Source organism: Schistocerca nitens, chromosome 1, assembly GCF_023898315.1.
Source record: "Schistocerca nitens isolate TAMUIC-IGC-003100 chromosome 1, iqSchNite1.1, whole genome shotgun sequence".
Classification (NCBI taxonomy): domain Eukaryota; kingdom Metazoa; phylum Arthropoda; class Insecta; order Orthoptera; family Acrididae; genus Schistocerca; species Schistocerca nitens.
The window spans coordinates 528026616-528043890 of NC_064614.1; the positions used below are offsets into that span (position 1 = coordinate 528026616).

A 17275-nucleotide genomic window follows, 5' to 3' on the forward strand; every position below is an offset into this window, starting at 1 on the left:
AGCCAAAATGAGCACAAGGAGAGCAATGCGAGGAGCACTAATTGAATTTGAAAGTAATATTTTATCACTATGACTAAAAATCCTAAGTTTTGGTCTTAAAAAACGTCAGTGACTGGATCAAAATTCTCTCTTCAGATGCTCAGTGACAATACTAACACTGAAACAGTGACTGTAAGTGAGAAGACCGAAATACTGAATTCAGTCTTCTGAAAATGTTGCACACTGGAAAACTACTCAACAGTGTAAAGGCAACAGGACTCGAAGAGGTACCTGTGAAGTTCTATACAGATATGTGAAAAAACTCTCCTTCTAGCAGTAGATTATTATACGTGCAATGAAGGCTACCTAGCAACTGGAAAAATATGCAGGTCATTCCAATTTTGAAGGAGGATAACCAGACAGTCATCATAGTTACAGGCCTTTATCACTGATATGACGTTGTAGAATTATAGAACATATTTTATGCTCACTTATGACATTTTTGGAGAAGAAAAACCTCTTCTATAAAAGTCAACATGGGTCCGACAAACAGAAATGATGCAAAATGCATATCCCTCTGTTCATGAATGAGACTCATAGACTAAGAAACCCAGGTTGATGCCATGTTGCTTGACTTCTGGAAAGCACTTGATACAGCCCCACACTGTCATTTAGTGAAGGAAAAAAAAATTAGGCTTACTAAGTATCATACCAGATATATGGGGTCAACTGAAGTATGTGGTACCATCATCAGCTTTGATCTATGGTGGGTTGGTTGAATGGTTGGTTTGTTTAAAAGAAAGGGGGGGGGGGGGGGGGGACCAAACTGCTACATCATTGGTCCCTCGTTCTCATTAAAATAATTCCACAAGATTAGGAGTAAAATAATCGAGACATACAAAACACAGCTGGAAGAAAGGAGAAAACCACAAGAATGACAGAAGGGCAACAAACACTAAAATGGACAAAATCGGACAAGAAAACAACAGAGAGACGCAAGAAACATGTAGAAGAGATCAAAACAAGAGAGCAGATTAACATGACTGGCTGACTATGAGAATAAAAAGGAAAAGTCAGACACTCTGCAACACATTAAAACCTCCACCCAAAAAGCAATAGGGTGGAGGACACAGAGGGACAAACGACATGCACTAAAACTTAGATTAAATGATAAAACGCACCCTCACAAATAAAATGTAAAACTAAAGCTGCTGTTGAGGCATTGTTGCCCAACGTCAAAGGTAGGGTGCTGGGAAAGTTAAAAGTCCGCAGCAAGAGCTGGGCGACCATCATTTGTGAGCCACAGCGACACTGAGGTGGGACCTTGCGACGAAGGAAATAATCATGCGTTATGCAATACGGCCAATGTGGAGCTGGCAGAGGACAACTGATTCCCTGTGAGAGGACTACATGGAAGACTTCCACAAATTCATAGTCTCCTCAATGACACACACTTTGTTGTGCGTACTGTTATGCCATTCCGTATCCCAAAGCCGAAAAACCCTGTGGTGTAAGAGAGAACACAGGTCAGTTTCAGAGATGCCCATCTCCAGAAGCAGTTTCCATGTAGCCTGTTTGGCCAGCCTGCCGGCAAGTTCATTGCCTGGGAGTCTGACGTGTCCTGGGGTCCATACAAACACCACTGAATGACGGGACCATTCCAGGGCATAGATAGACTCCTAAATAGATGCTACCAAAGAATGGTGAGGGTAGCACTGGTCGATAGCTTGTAGGCTGCTCAAGGAATCAGTACACAAGAGAAATGACTCGCCAGGGCATGAGTGGATGTGCTCATGAGCATGAGGTATGGCCGGCAGCTCTGCAGTGAAAACACTGCAGCCATCTGGCAAGGATTGCTGTTCAATGTCATGAACATACGCAAAGCCTATGTGACCAGCCATTGAACAGTCAGTGTAAATCGCTGCATGGCCCTAGTACATGTAGAGAATCAAGAGGAAGTGATAGCGAAGAGCCGCAGAGTTAATGGAGTCCTTAGGGCCATGCAAAAGGTCCAAAAGAATCTGTGGCCTAGGTTGTACACCATTGAGGTGTACGTGAATGGACCTCGAGGAGAGGTGGTAACGGGAAAGACTCTAGTTCAGACAGAAGGGATTGGACGCGAACAGCAATCGTAAGCCCTGACCTGGACCAGCAATGCGGGAGATGGACCGTGGTGGTTGGGAAAAGGAGATGGCAATTCGGATGTGCAGGAGAACTATGAATGTGTACACCATAACTGGCGAGCAGTTGTGCACACCTAACCTTCAATAGAGGGACTCCTGCCTCCACCAGGACACTGGTCAGTGGACTCATTCTAAAAGCTCCCATCACTAGGCAAATGCCACAGTGGTGGACTGGGTCAAGTAAACACAATGCTGAGGGCACCGCCGAACCATAAACCAGACTCCCATAGTCAGGCGGGATTTAACTAGGGGTCTGTAGAACTGCAGCAACGTAGAGCGATCTGCACCCCAGCTGGTGTTGCTCAGGCAGCGGAGAGCATTGACATGCTGCCCGCACTTCCGCTTAAGCTGATGAAGGTGAGGTAGCCAAGTCAATCGGGTGCTGAAAACCGGTCCTAAGAATCAATACGTCTCCACTACAGTGAGTGGATCGTCATTAAGGCAAAGTTCTGGTTCAGGATGAACGATGTGATGCCAAAAGAAATGCATGACACATGACTTCATGGCTGAAAACTGGAAGCTGTGGGATAGAGCTCATGACTGTGCCTCGTGAATGGCTCCCTGTAGGTGCTGCTCAGCAACACCAATACTGGAGGAGCAGTATGAAATGCCGAAGTCACCCACATACAGAGAAGGTGAGACTGACGGCCCTACAGCTGAGGGACACAAGATTATGAGTGGTAGAGTGACCCTGGGGGAAGCCGCACTGACTTGGAGCCAGTAGGCCACATGATTCCAGGACCCGACCCACCCGCCGACACACATGTTCCCGCAGCTTACACAGAAAGTTGGTGAGGTTGATAGGCTGGTAGCTATCCACATCAAGTGGGCTCTGACTGGGTTTGAGCACCAGAATTATGGTGCTCTCCCACATTGCAATGGAAAGATGCCATCGAACCAGATTTGGTTGAAGGTGATGAGGAGATGTCACTTGTGGTCAGACGAGAGATGTTTAATCATCTGAATGTGGATCTGATCCTGCCCAGGAGCTGTGTCGGGGCAATGTGCAAGGACTGTGAGGAGCTCCCACTCTGTAAATTAGGCATTATAGGGTTCACTTTGGCGCATAGTGAACGAGAGGACTTTCCTTTCCGTGCGCCATTTAAGGGTGCGAAAGGCGGGTGGTAGTTCTCCGACGCCGAGTCTCAAGCATAGTGCTCATGAAAGAGTTTAGCAATCAAATTTGCGTCGGTAGATAACACACCATTGATGTTAATGCCAGGGACAGCTGTTAGGGTCTGGTACCCAAAAAGATGTCTGATCTTCGTCCAGACTTGGGAAGGTGACGTTTGGTCACCACTTACCTCTCCCAACACTCCTGTATACATCGTTTTATAAGCTGGCAAATGTGGGCACAGAGGCACTTAAAGGCTATTAGGTGCTCTAGGGAAGGGTGCTGCTTATGTCGCTGTAGAGCTTGCTGATGCTCTTTAATTGCCTCAATGACTTCCGACGACCACCAAGGGACTGTCTTTCGCCGGGGGCACCCCAAAGAACAAGGGATTGCATTTTCCGCCGCTATAACAATCATTGTTGTGACCTGCTCAACGACAACATTGATGGCACCATGTGGGGGAGATTCAGCGGAGATAACAGAGGTAAAGGCTTCCCAGTCTGCCTTGTTTAAAGCCCATCTGGGTAGGCGTCCATGGGCATGACGCCAGAGAAGTGACAGGAAGATGGGGAAGTGGTCACTAACACACAGGTCGTCATGTGCTCTCCAGTGGATGGATGGGAGAAGGCCAGGACTGCAAACTGAGAGATCAATGGCTGAGTATGTGCCATGTGCCAGACTGAAATGTGTGGGGGCACCCGTATTTAAGAGGCAGAGGTCGAGTTGTGACAGTAAATTTTCGACCTCCCTACCTCGGCCAGTAGGCATGGCGCCACCCCACAAGGGGTTATGCATGTTAAAATCTCCCACAAGTGGGAAAGGTTTAGGGAGTTGATCAATCAGTGCAGCCAATACATTCAGGGGTACTGCATCATCTGGAGGAAGATATATGTTGCAAACAATTATTTCCTGGGTCGTCCATATCCTGACAGCCACAGCTTCAAGAGGGGTTTGAAGGGGCACAGGTTTACTGCATACTGAGTTCAGGACATAGACACAAACTCCACCTGACACACTATTATAGTCACTACGGTTATTGTAATATCCCCTGTTACCGCGAATGGCTGGGGTCCGCATTGCCGGGAACCAGGTTTCCTGGAGGGCAATGCAGAAAGCAGGTGTAAAGTGTAACAATTGCCGTAGCTCAGCCAGGTGGTGGAAATGACCACAACAGTTCCAATGGAGGATTACATGATCATGAGACTGGGCAGGCATGAAAGACTGAATGAGGCAGTCTACGCCTGAGGGTCACCTGCTGCCACCAGATGAGCAACTGTGCGATTGACACCCATTGTGTCTGAGGGCCCAGTGAGATCTAGGTCCTCAGCAGACACCAGAATCTCCACCTCATCCTCAGACACAGAGCTTGTAGGTAGTGGTGGTGTGGGTGCCACCACAGTGTCTTGGTTCTTGGGGGGGTCTTTTTCTTTTTATGTTTCTCTCGCTGCTCCTTAGGTCTGTCTGTCTGGGAGGGCTTCACTGATTCAGTCTCAGGCACTGAGGAGGACCAGGAAACCCTACGACCAGCTACCTGTGGTTCCTCCAGCTACTGGCGGGTGTCATCTTTGTCCCTGGTATGAACCTGGCGAGAGAAGCTGAAGAAGACTTACGCTTATCCGGCTGAAAAGTGGGGACTGATGTCCCCGATGGTTGGGGGGTCGTTGATCCTCAAGTAGGTTGTACAGGAGCAACAGGGAGGGAAGTGCCAGCCACCATCAAGGGCTCTGAGAGCCAACTGTATGCGGCAGAATGGAAGATGGTAGAATCATTGTCCTAACAGCAGCATAGGTTGACATCATATGCAAAGGATGTAGCCTCTCATATTTTCTCTTAGCCTCAGTGTAGGTCAATCGGTCCAGGGTCTTGTATTCCATTATTTTTCTTTCTTTCTTTCTGGAGAATCCTGTAGTCTGGCAAGCAAGGCGAATGGTGCTCTCCGCAGTTGACACAGATGGGAGGCAGGGCACAGGGAGTATAGGGATGTGAAGGACATCCACAATCCCAACCGGTGACGTTGAAAGTACAGCAGGAATACATATGGCCGAACTTCCAGCACTTAAAGCACTGCATCAGGGGAGTGATATATGGCTTTACGTGATAGTAGACCATCACTTTGACCTTCTCAGGTAATGTTTCACCCTCGAAGGCCAAGATGAACATCCTTAGCCTGGCGTTCCTCCCATGGTGTGGCCGGGGGGAGGGGGGATTTAGAGTCAAATTTCTTAGCACTGAAGTTAGAACTTGACCCCTTAGAGACTGCTGGTGTTGGACCACCAGCAAGAGATGACGTTCTACACTTCATGGCGTGTCATCTGCCCTGATGCCACCCACTCCGACCAGGGGCCCTCCCCAAAGGCGCGACCCAGCCTCAGCAATGGCCACCTGGCAGGATGGCCATTGCCAGGAGTCCCAATGCCCCAGGGTGACAGGCATCTACTCCTTGGCATACGTGGGGAATTAACAGTGCAGGGGGCTACAACGAACAGGGTACATGATGGCCCCACCACGATAGACTAGCTACCGTGCTGGATATCAGGCACAAACAAGCTAAGAAGTCCATTATCATCGACAGCGCAGAAAATGATAGTGCACAGAAGATGGAGGAGAATGCACCCAGGAGGGTGACCTCGCCCAACAGCTGGAGAATGAGCAGAAGTGCAGATTCACGTCGACAAAGGATGTGAGAGATCTCAATGCATGATGGACACTATGCACTTTGTAAGGCGCCCTTCCCCAATTGGCTCGCTTTTTGGGAAAAGTCTTGAAAAATGGAGGGGAAACCCTACAGGGGTCCATCACATGAAGGCCAAAACATATGAGACTCATTTTATTCACCTGTTACAACAGGCAGGAATACCTCGGTCCTATTCTAACCCCTGGACCCACTGAGTTACATTATGTCATTGTAGCATGGCATCTTCGAAATAGGTCAAGTTTGCAGGAGGCCTGTTGGAATCAGCAGTGGCACACACTGGTGTGGGATGTTCATCTTTTTAATGTTTGTTAGTGATGTTGCTATGGCAATGAACGTAGTTACTGAGTGGTTTGGGAGTTTGTTTTTATTTGCATGTCAGGAGGTCATTTCAAAGTAGTTGTCATTGGTTACTGATTTATTTTCAGTTTTGCAATTGATAGTTCATCACATTATTTTTAGTTTGAAATTTAATGGTTTTGTTTATCATTTGGTATTTAGTATGGATATTAGACAAAATTTGTTAGTTGTTCGTTAGTTGCTGCTATGGGCAATGATATGGCTGCAACAATAAATTTTTTCTAGTTATAAGTGTGTATGATGCCTACATTTATTTGTCAGCTGACAGGGTGATAAGCACATTTTTATGGTTCATTTTGTCTTTATTGTAAAAAGTATGGTATGTTTGTTTGTATATGATTTTCTTTGAGTCAGGGGTATTGAAATTTATATTAGAGTAGTTTTCTTTTTTATTTCATTGGTTGCGTTGGGTTGGTAGCTGATGTCCGTATTTAATAGTTTATAGTGGTGGGTATTGTGGATGTGTCGTAGTTACTTTGGTCTGGTTAGGTTTTGATAACAGTTCTGTCAGTTGTGGTTTTATGGTATTGTTGTGGGCTTTGTTCGAGCTATATAGGTCAAGTGAAATTTCCAGTACAGGGTTCTGGATTTATGTGTAGGTTCACGGTATCATGTATTATGTTTGAGCTGTATTGCTAATGCAAAATTTCTGGTACCTATGTTCTTGTAGGTTTTTGTTAGTGTGTCGTATCATGGATTTCATTTAAGCTACACAGATAAAGTGACATTTCCAATACCTGTTTTTCTAGTTTTTTTTTGTTATTATGCCTTTTATTGACTGCTGATGTTTTCAAATCGTTGTTTTTTGCTTTAGTATTTGTATTGGCATGTCTTCATTATTAGAATTCTCAAGCATTTAGGTTGTCCCCAACCAAAAACTCCTAATTACTGCACCTGTACCATTAGTTTCACATCATTTTTGCAATTAAATATTTTTCATGTTCCTTGTGTCTGTTTACTGATTACATCTACATGACAGATGTCATACTATAAGCTTTAAATACAGATATCAGTCACCTCGATTACATTATGGATCTAAGCCAACATGTGGTCCCACATCTTCGATATTTCTGATTTGTGATTGGAATCAGGATTTCCTTGCAGATACGATTCAACACTTTGTTTTTAATAGAACAAAACATGTAAATGTAAAAGTGAATTCAGGAATTCCATGAAGGAGTACCATAGAGCTGTAACTGCTCACAATTTATATTAACCATTCAGTGGATAGTGTCAGATAGTCCATGAGGCTACACATGGATGATATTATTGTCTATAGGAAGTAACAATGGCAAAAGATTACAGTGAACTGCAGGAAGACCCGCATAAGTTTTAAAATTTGAGCTGATAATAGCAGTTGACTCTGAACATAAATAAATTTAATATATTGCATCTAAATAGGTGGAGAGATACACTACCATCCAGTTACACAACTGGCAATAAATCAAAGAAATAGTAACTCCCATAATGTACCTTGGAGAAATCAGCCACAATGACCACATAACACAAATAGTAGTAAAAGCAGATGCCAGGCAGAGATTCACTGGGAGAATCTTAAGTAAACATAATTCATCCATGAAAGAAGTGACTTACAAAACACTCGTTTGACTGGTTCTTGAGTACTGTTCATCAGTTTAGGACCCTCACCATGTAGGATTAACAGACGAGATGTAAAAGATTCGATAAAGAGCAGCATGTTTCATCACAGGATCCTTTACTTGGCATGATAGCATATTGAGGAGCTCAATAAACTCCAGGGGCAGACACTACAAGTGAAGTGTTGAACATTACAGAGAAGCCTACAGTTGAAATTTTGCCCAAAGGAGTCACACAATACATTACTCCCTCCTGTACACATTTCATAAAATCACCACTATCACAGAATCAGACGATTTACAGCTCATGTAGAGTTCTACCAATAATAATTCTTCCCACATGTAATTCCTAAATGGAATAGGAAAAGGGTTAAAGGATTTTGGTACCAGAAGCATCCTTTGCCACAAACCATAATGTGGCTTGAGGAGTGTATATGTACATCTAGAGTGCTCACAAAGAATTATTAAAATGTTGCTCCATGACTGGATGATCACTGACTTGACATAGTCTAGAGGTATCAAAGATATTAGTATCAAATTCCTTTACAGCTTCCCTAGTTCCAACATGCTGGACTCAATTTAATACCTTTAAGTATGACAGTTTATCAGATTCATACAGCACCAACCAAGTAGAGAATGAGGCTACACAGAACAATGCACTAATTTATAGGAAAAGCAAATTGCAAATTCCTATCTTTCCAGAATTTCTGTAGTTTGCATATTCACCCCAAACAAATGGCAGTGTAGTTCCGGCAATAAGGTATGGCCGATTCCCTACCTCATTTTTGTATAGCTGAACATGCGACCCTCTTCTAATGAATTCAACATTTCTAAAGTTAAATGTCGGCAGCTCCTGCATTACACGCTGATGTTGGTAATTTGTTGATGTTCTTTTTACTTGATGTATAGTCTGGTAATGTTTTCTGTGACTGTCAGTCCCATTAAATGAAACTTTTTGAACAATTTACAGCACAGTACCAAATATAGTGTGTTTATGTATGTCACAAGGATTACTAGAAAAGATGCAGATATGTAACAATAGCAATGAAAACTGTCATCACTACAGATTCAATATTACCTTTCCAATTTTCTGGAACGAAGGTTATTCAGGAAAAGACTGATTTTACATCATAGTACAGTCTACTCTAGATTGCAGGGTGTTTTATGAGAACCAGTTCAGCAGCTGTTAATGAATAATTTAAGCAATGTTTATATTGTTGTCAGGTGCCAGCTGGTTGCACACAGCTAGACACCCAACAACAGTACAAACATATTCACTGGGAAAGCCTAAAATCACACACTTTAAGTAATGATTTACAAGGCAGTCAGCTATTATAAATTACGCATGTCTCACAACACTGCACATTGTACCTATGATAGAATCGTATTTAACAAAGTCGCTGTGTTCAATAAGTATCGGGACCTTTTTTTTTTTCCCAGCCAATGGGAAGGGGTGAACGGCAGCCTCTCTGGATAAGATTGGCACTGCAGGTGTTAGGTGAGCTAGGAGACTCCACTTAATCATCTCCAAGCCTTTGTACTGTACATATTCCCCAGAAGTGTCAAGAATCAAGATGCAAAAAATCATCAAGCAGCTTTTTGAGATCAAATTTTCTGTTAAATTGAACAGATCTACTACTGTGACATTTCATATTATAAGGATGAAGCAAAGTCCAGAACATCAAATTTTTGAATGGGACACAAAATTCTAATCATTGCTAGTAAAGACATCAGAAACTGACAACTTATTATATACCAATCTAAACCTAGGAACATGTGATCCAAAAGTGAGAACTTTTGAATTTTTAATTCCATTAAGTGTTCATTTGACAACAGATGAGCAAAATTTAATGAAATCTACTGTGCAATCAACTGTGATTGATGATTTACAAATGCAGACACTGCATATGAAGTTAGTATTTGAATATATTTTCAGAGGAGCATTATGTAAAGATTTCTTTTGAATGTGGAGACTGGTCAAAATATTCTGGCAGAGTAACACCTGGTGATAAAACTTGGGCATGATTCCATGTAAAACTAAGCATGAGATTCTGTAAAATGTTATTTTTAATTAAATTTATTTTGTAGTTTTCTGAATCTACAAAAGTAAAATTTTACTGTCCTTTTGTAGATGAGATTGGGTTAAAAGTTTGCTCTTTATATTGGCAGCTATTTAAATTTAGGTTTCAGCCACTGTTATTGTTCCGAATGTTTAGGTTTCAAGAGCAGAACCTTACCTTTCAGATAAACTTCACTTTTTAAGAAAGATAAGAGATTAAGAATGCAGCTAATTTACCAAAAAAGAGCTATGTCTATGACAAAAAACAGGAGAATGTTTCCTCTGCAACTCAGAAATTGTAGTAATTATGTTTATTTTTCGTTATGAGTGAGAAAAATTGACAAAAACATTTAGTGACCAAGAAGCAGTGTTTAATATGTACATGATCATGACAAATGCTGAAAGTAATTCTGCCCCTATCTATGACAGTTTTTTGGATTGTTACTAAAACCTAACCATTCAACACTTCTTGTCATCTTTCAGTGATATTGGTTGATGTATCTAGTGTGTTAATAGTTTACAATACTAATGAATTCTTAATGTCGCCAAGCATATGAGAAATTTCAAGAAAAGTTGCAGAAAGATGTCAGCAAATGCAGTACAAAGAAAGGGGAAGAATGAGGAGGAGAAGGAGGGGACGGGAGGGGATAGAAGAAAATTAAGATAAAGGTAGCCTCTTGTCAAACACTTTTAACTGAAGCATACAAAGGTAGCTGAAAGAAAAAGAAAAGTACAGGCTTGAACTAAAATCTGTACTGACTGAAAATAGGCCTGAGACTTAGAGATTGCTGGAGACTGAGATACAATTAGTCTGCTTTCATCAATGACGTCATCACCATGCTGAAAACCCCTGTTTCTAGCATATCCAACATACTGGCTAAAACATCAATCATAACAGATGCAAATTAATGATATGAATATAATAGAGGGAAACATTCCACGTGGGAAAAATATATCTAAAACCAAAGATGATGTGACTTACCAAACGAAGCGCTGGCAGGTTGATACACACACAAACAAACACACAAAATTCAAGCTTTCGCAACAAACTGTTGCCTCATCAGGAAAGAGGGGAAGGAGAGGGAAAGACGAAAGGATGTGGGTTTTAAGGGAGAGGGTAAGGAGTCATTCCAATCCCGGGAGCGGAAAGACGTACCTTAGTGGGAAAAAAGGACAGGTATACACTCGCACACACACACATATCCATCCACACATATACAGTCTGTATATGTGTGTGTGTGTGTGTGTGTGTGTGTGTGTGTGTGTGTGTGTGTGTGTGTGTGTGAGCGCGCGCGCGCGCGCGCGCGCGAGTGTATACCTGTCCTTTTTTCCCACTAAGGTAAGTCTTTCCGCTCCCGGGATTGGAATGACTCCTTACCCTCTCCCTTAAAACCCACATCCTTTCGTCTTTCCCTCTCCTTCCCCTCTTTCCTGATGAGGCAACAGTTTGTTGCGAAAGCTTGAATTTTGTGTGTTTGTTTGTGTCAGTTTGTGTGTCTATCGACCTGCCAGCGCTTCGTTCGGTAAGTCACATCATATTTGTTTTTAGATATTACAGATGCAAATATACAGATGCTACATGAAGCAATACAGTGACTACACCCAAAGAAATTAGCAGGACAACCACAGGAAAAAATGGGGTTCTGGGTGGGGACAAACTAAAAATTCAATAATAAAAACAACACCGTCCAAGATACAACATTCGGGGGGGGGGGGGGGGGGGGGGGGGGGCAGAACATGCCAATAAAAAAATGCCAACAAAACCATACAAAACACACCATAAGAGCACCATATCCCAATCTCCAGATAACCTGTATTGTTCAACCCAAGACCAAGATAGCAATAAATCCTCCCCAAAATAACACCCCTTCTCCAGTTCACCTATATAGCTCAACCATAGAGTAAAAGTCCACTTACAGTGAAGGTGTCTTTTCCGATGTGTTGCAGTTGCTAACTGTATGTGCAGTGAGTAATGGGAAGTGAACATGACAAATGAGGAGTTGGATAGGACAAGATGTTGGAAACCATGAGAACACAGTTTTCGATAAACGTCGTAAGTGGGTCAAGTTTTTAATCACACAACACATCGGTCATAGTGCAACTATGTCACGGATCAAAGCAGACAGGCAGTATCCCACAACAAAGTATGCCCAAAATCTACTTTGCTACCTTTTTAGGCAAGCTTCCCCCATACAAGCTGTTGCTAGGTATACTTGGTTGTATGATACTACCGTCCGCTTTAACCCGTGACGCAGATGTGCTGTGCCCTGATGTGTTGGGTGACGTCATCAAGCTGTGGTATTTTATTTTGGAAAGGCTGTGAAATGTCGTAGAGGGCACAGTGTATGATGAGGCAGCATGCTTTAGCGGTTTAATTATGTGGTGGTGATGTGTTTGTGAGTTATGTTATTGTGCCATTTAGCGTTATATAGTCATCATAATGTGGGGCAAATTATGTGGTGGCACACTGGAATATTTTGTACAGAATGTCGTAACATAAAATAGAACCTGTCTTAAAATTTAAACTGTGTTCTCAGATGCCTGCATAACCACTGAGTAAGTGGATCAGTGTTTTTAAGTAAATCATGGGAGAATATAGGTGCATCAATGTTTATAAATAAATCGAACATGTGACTGTTATTAATAAACATTGACCCATTTACCTTCTCCCATCATTTAATTAAAAACATTGTTCCACCTCCCTTCTCCAATGATGTAGTTAACAAACATTGATCCATGTACCTTCTCCCATCATTTACTTAAAATCATTGAGCCACTTACCTTCTCCCATTCCATTAAAAAACATTGATTCACTTACCTTCCCCTGTGATTTCATTTAAAAACACTGATCTACTTACAATGTTAATCAAAAACTAATTTCTCAAGGATTCTGCCATCTTGTCCTATCAGACTCATTATTAAACATTTTCACTTCCCATCACTCATTGCACTCACAGCTACCAAGTGAAACACACAACAGAAAACCACCGACACCATAAGTGGATTTTACTCTAGGGTTGACTTACATAGGTGCACTGGAGAGGGGGATACCAGCTTTTGTAGATGGGGGGCGGGGATATTGGTATACTGTCTAAGGTTGAGCTGTACAGGTGAACTGGAGATTAAGATACCAGCTTTTGCAGTAGTGGGGAGGGTTTATTGGTATCCTGGTCTTAGGTTGAGTCAGACAGGTGAACTGGAGGCTGGGATACCAGCTTTTGTAGTTGTGGGGTATCCTGGATCAGGACTGATCTACGTAGATGAGCTGGAGACTGGCTTCCTTTAGTTGTGAGGACGGGGAGGGTGGGAGGGGATGGTATTGGTATCACAGTCTAGGGTTGAGAGATTGGAGACTGGGATACTGTGATCTTATGGTGTATTTTGTATGGTTTTGTTCTGTTTTATTTTTTGTTATCCTCATACAAAACCCCATTTTCCCCACAATTGTACTGCTGACTTCATTGGGTTTAGTCAGTGTATTGGTTTGCATGGTATTTGTATGTTTGTGGGTGTTACGATCAATGTTTTGGTCGCAATGTTGGATACACTCGAAATAGCAGTTTTTGGCATGGCGACGATGTCACTGGTCTATGCAGACAGATGGTAGCCCAGTCTCAAGTAATCCCAAAATCTTCTTAGTAGAAAAGAAAACTTCATCCAGTAAACTTACAGATGATAATCTGCTCAAATTGCAAAATTTTTTCATGACTTATAAAATCAACAGGCACTTACATGGTACAAATAGTGTGATGTCTATTGTAGATACAGCAACTGGGAAACAAGTTACTTGCAGACACATTACATTAATATGACAGCAAAGACGGTTCCTTAAAAATAATAATAATTCCAGATACTGAAATCAAGTTTTTCAATTTACACCCAGCTGGTATTCTCTCATTTACACAGATTCTGAAATAAGTGATGAACAAGATGAACAATCATTTCTTGAAGACCTCCAACAGGCATAATCTCAAACAAGTTAAAGTGTCAGAACCAGTTGTGGGAAAGATCATGCAAGAACATTTATTTTGTTGCAGTTTCACAGTGAAAGAAGGAAATCAACAAAATACAAATATCCTGCAATTGCACAGAGGGCTGAGTGAAGGTGTTCCAAGTTGACAAGAAGGATATATCCTGTGTCGCATTTGAACAGGTTCTTGCTATTCTCCCAAATCTAGCCATTAAACACAAAAGTAATCGTTTATATTAGGAATTTTCAGGAAATTTAGAAAATTTTGAAACTGGATGAGTAGTCATCTGCACAGTTTCTTACTGGTGGATTCTTTAAATTAAAATAATTAGTTACTTAGGACTTTAATACTGCTGTGAATTTATTTTATTTATAGGTACCACAAAAAAAAAAATTATAAGAACACTTTTCACACAAGGTATGTGAGGTCAGAATATGTTACCTACTGATTCGCCTATAAATTAGTATAATACAATTAATTTTAATTTATAAGAACAGAGCCTAGTTCACATAATTTCCACCCATGGCAACTCCTCGTCCCACTCATGGCAATCTTCAAGTGAAATTTTTGTAGGTAAATATTTATAATCTAACATTTATTAATATTTCATCACTTACAGAATTCAATGTTTTAAAAAGAAAATAAGTGCATAATTCAGAGAGTTTTTGTAAAATGTCGGTGGGCATTCAATGTTATGTTTATTTGCTGTCCCACTTGTGGCAAAGCTCACTTTGTAAACTTCTGATATTCAGAGTTACAGAGAAGGTAAAAAACTATTCATATGATCACCAATTGATCTTTAATTTATTTCTATTTTCACTTTTTTTTGTTATATAGCTTTTGACCATCAAAAAGCATAGTGCAACTGTCCCAACTGTGACAATAAAATCCCCCTTGGATTTTTGGGTATGGCCCAAAAATCAAATTGTAAAATACAGAGTGGAACACAAGTTCTCCACATGATCAAAAAACGGCTTGCATGAGCACATCAAGACAGAAACTGACATCGTCTTCTTGCAAAAAGTATGGTCCACAAAAGAAAAAGTGTAAAAATGTTTGGGTATTTGAGGATCAGATAGATCATTAACAACAAGCTGCTCCATCTTCACAATGTACCTACTCAAATATTACTACTTGTGAGAGAGGCACTGCAACATATACAAGATGACAAAACTATCCCAACACTGTTACAGCCCAGATTTGGCTCCCCTGACCTTCTTTTATTCTATTTGATATAAAGAACCCTGACAAAATTGTTCTGGGATAGCTGAAGTAGTACAACAGTGATTTCATCTCAAATCATACAGATCATGTCAATTCGTGGTTACGAACTTCACTGGAAAAAATTGATATTAGACCTCTATATCACAAGTGTTAAGAAGTAAAGTATTTTCATTTTATTTCAGTTTTTATAAATGGTGTGGTCCTTTGAAAAATGTATATTTTGTAAATAACTATTAAAACAGTAGAGAACAAAAGAAAATATAACTAATAAACCAAAAGTACTGGAGACCTGGCAGATGTTTTGCATTAAAGCTCCCTCCTAGTGCATTGAAATGTAGTCAACACGCGCACACTTATGGGCTTCCTTTAACTCACAAATTGAAGATGAAAGTATGAAATTTAAGTAAATTTTTTCACGTAAAAAAATTTTTTTTTTCTAATTTGGAAAGTCACAGAGTACTATATTTTGTCATATTACCAGATACTACTGATGTAATTTTAAACAGTATCTTCTCTGCTCACTATCTGTATAATGTGAATATTTAATACTAAAAATGTAAAAAAATTGCCTTTTTAGGAGATTTTACGAATTATTTACTCGAAAACCCCCATCCAAAAACTTTTGAGAATTGCACAAAATATTGATTGGTTGTATGTTAGTTGTAAGTGCAAACACAGTGGGAAATATTTTTCTGTGTATATTGTTAAAAATTTTTCTACATTCTGCACATTTTGCATCACTGAATTTCTAGTGTAAAATAAGCCTGTTGGCAACATTGTTTGCAGTGCCCTTCCACTTATAACAAACAAGTAAGAACTTGCACTTAAACCATTGTGCATCAAGCTTTGTGTTTGGTTTGAACTTTTTGTTCGATACCATGTCAATGAAGAAATACAGTAGTGAGAGTGAGGTGTGTGGACTATGAAAAAAAGACAGAAGAAGGTGGTGTTTAAGGAAAGTGAAAAACACTTCACAGTTGTTAGAAATGTGTCAAGAGGTATTACAAAAATATCTTGGTCCTCAAGTAATGGTATCCATTGTCATGGTATCCATTGTGCAGGAATTGCTGCACTCACTATAAGAAGAAATTTAGTGACAACCCGTCTGAATGAACACCACCACCCAAATGTGAAACTGAAGAAGTACTGAAGATGCTTATACTTGAATGTTAGGCCTAGCATTTATGCTGTAGCCCCTGCTACACCCCCCCCCCCCTTTAAATGTCCAAGAAAGGTAAGAGGCACAAGAAGAAAACAGTATGTAAAAAGAAAAGTGGAAGAAATTGAAACAAGTTTTACAGAAGAAACATTTTCAAAACCTCGTGAACTGTATAACGTAGATGCACTTGGTGCAGAATCTGGAGATTGTGATATGTGCACAAAAAGTGATGTGTGGTTTCAAAACCTAAATACTGCTATCTCAGCAGCCACCTGTACTGAGAAGGTATAGTTACTGACATTAATAACTGGAAGCTACTCTAAGCAGCAGATACAGAAATACATGTACCCATTTCCTCATATTATTTGATTTGAAAACCTCATAAAATAAAGAATGGGAAAGGTATTTGGGCATGCTCATATTCTTACTGTGGACATAAACCTAATGTTGCTCCGGAATATTACCTAAGTGATGACAAAGATTGCAGCATGCAAAGTCTGAAAAAGTAAAAAAGTAGAAAGATATATGAAAAGATGAATAAGAAAAGCATGTCTCCTAATGAAAAACGAGAACCTGAATTTAAAAACTGGTCCCACAAATTCTGCTACTTATGACCAAAAGGTGTACAATGCCAGTCAGTGATAGATTCACACCAAAACGTTGAATTTCTACTGCAGCAGCAAAAAATGGAACTGCTAAGTAACAAAGCTTTTAGGTGTGAAGTTTAACCAGTATGTTTAATGCAATTATTAATTACTATATTTATGAAAGAAAAAGTCTAAGCACTTATTAGACACACAGACGTTAACAAAATGTGTACGGAATGTATTATCACAGTTATTCATTTCAAATTTTAATATATTCTTGTTATGATAATTTCCTCATGTGTATTAATAGTGGTAGTAGTTTGCAGCTATAATGGAGATGTGTTGGTAGTAG

At 40.6% G+C, this 17275-nt stretch overlaps 1 protein-coding gene across 13 annotated transcripts in view; it reads right to left on the minus strand.

Annotated features, from left to right (window-relative positions):
- LOC126253413 (broad-complex core protein isoforms 1/2/3/4/5-like) overlaps nucleotides 1-17275 on the minus strand; it is a 492630-nt gene that overhangs the window by 474387 nt on the left and 968 nt on the right. The window lies entirely within an intron of this gene.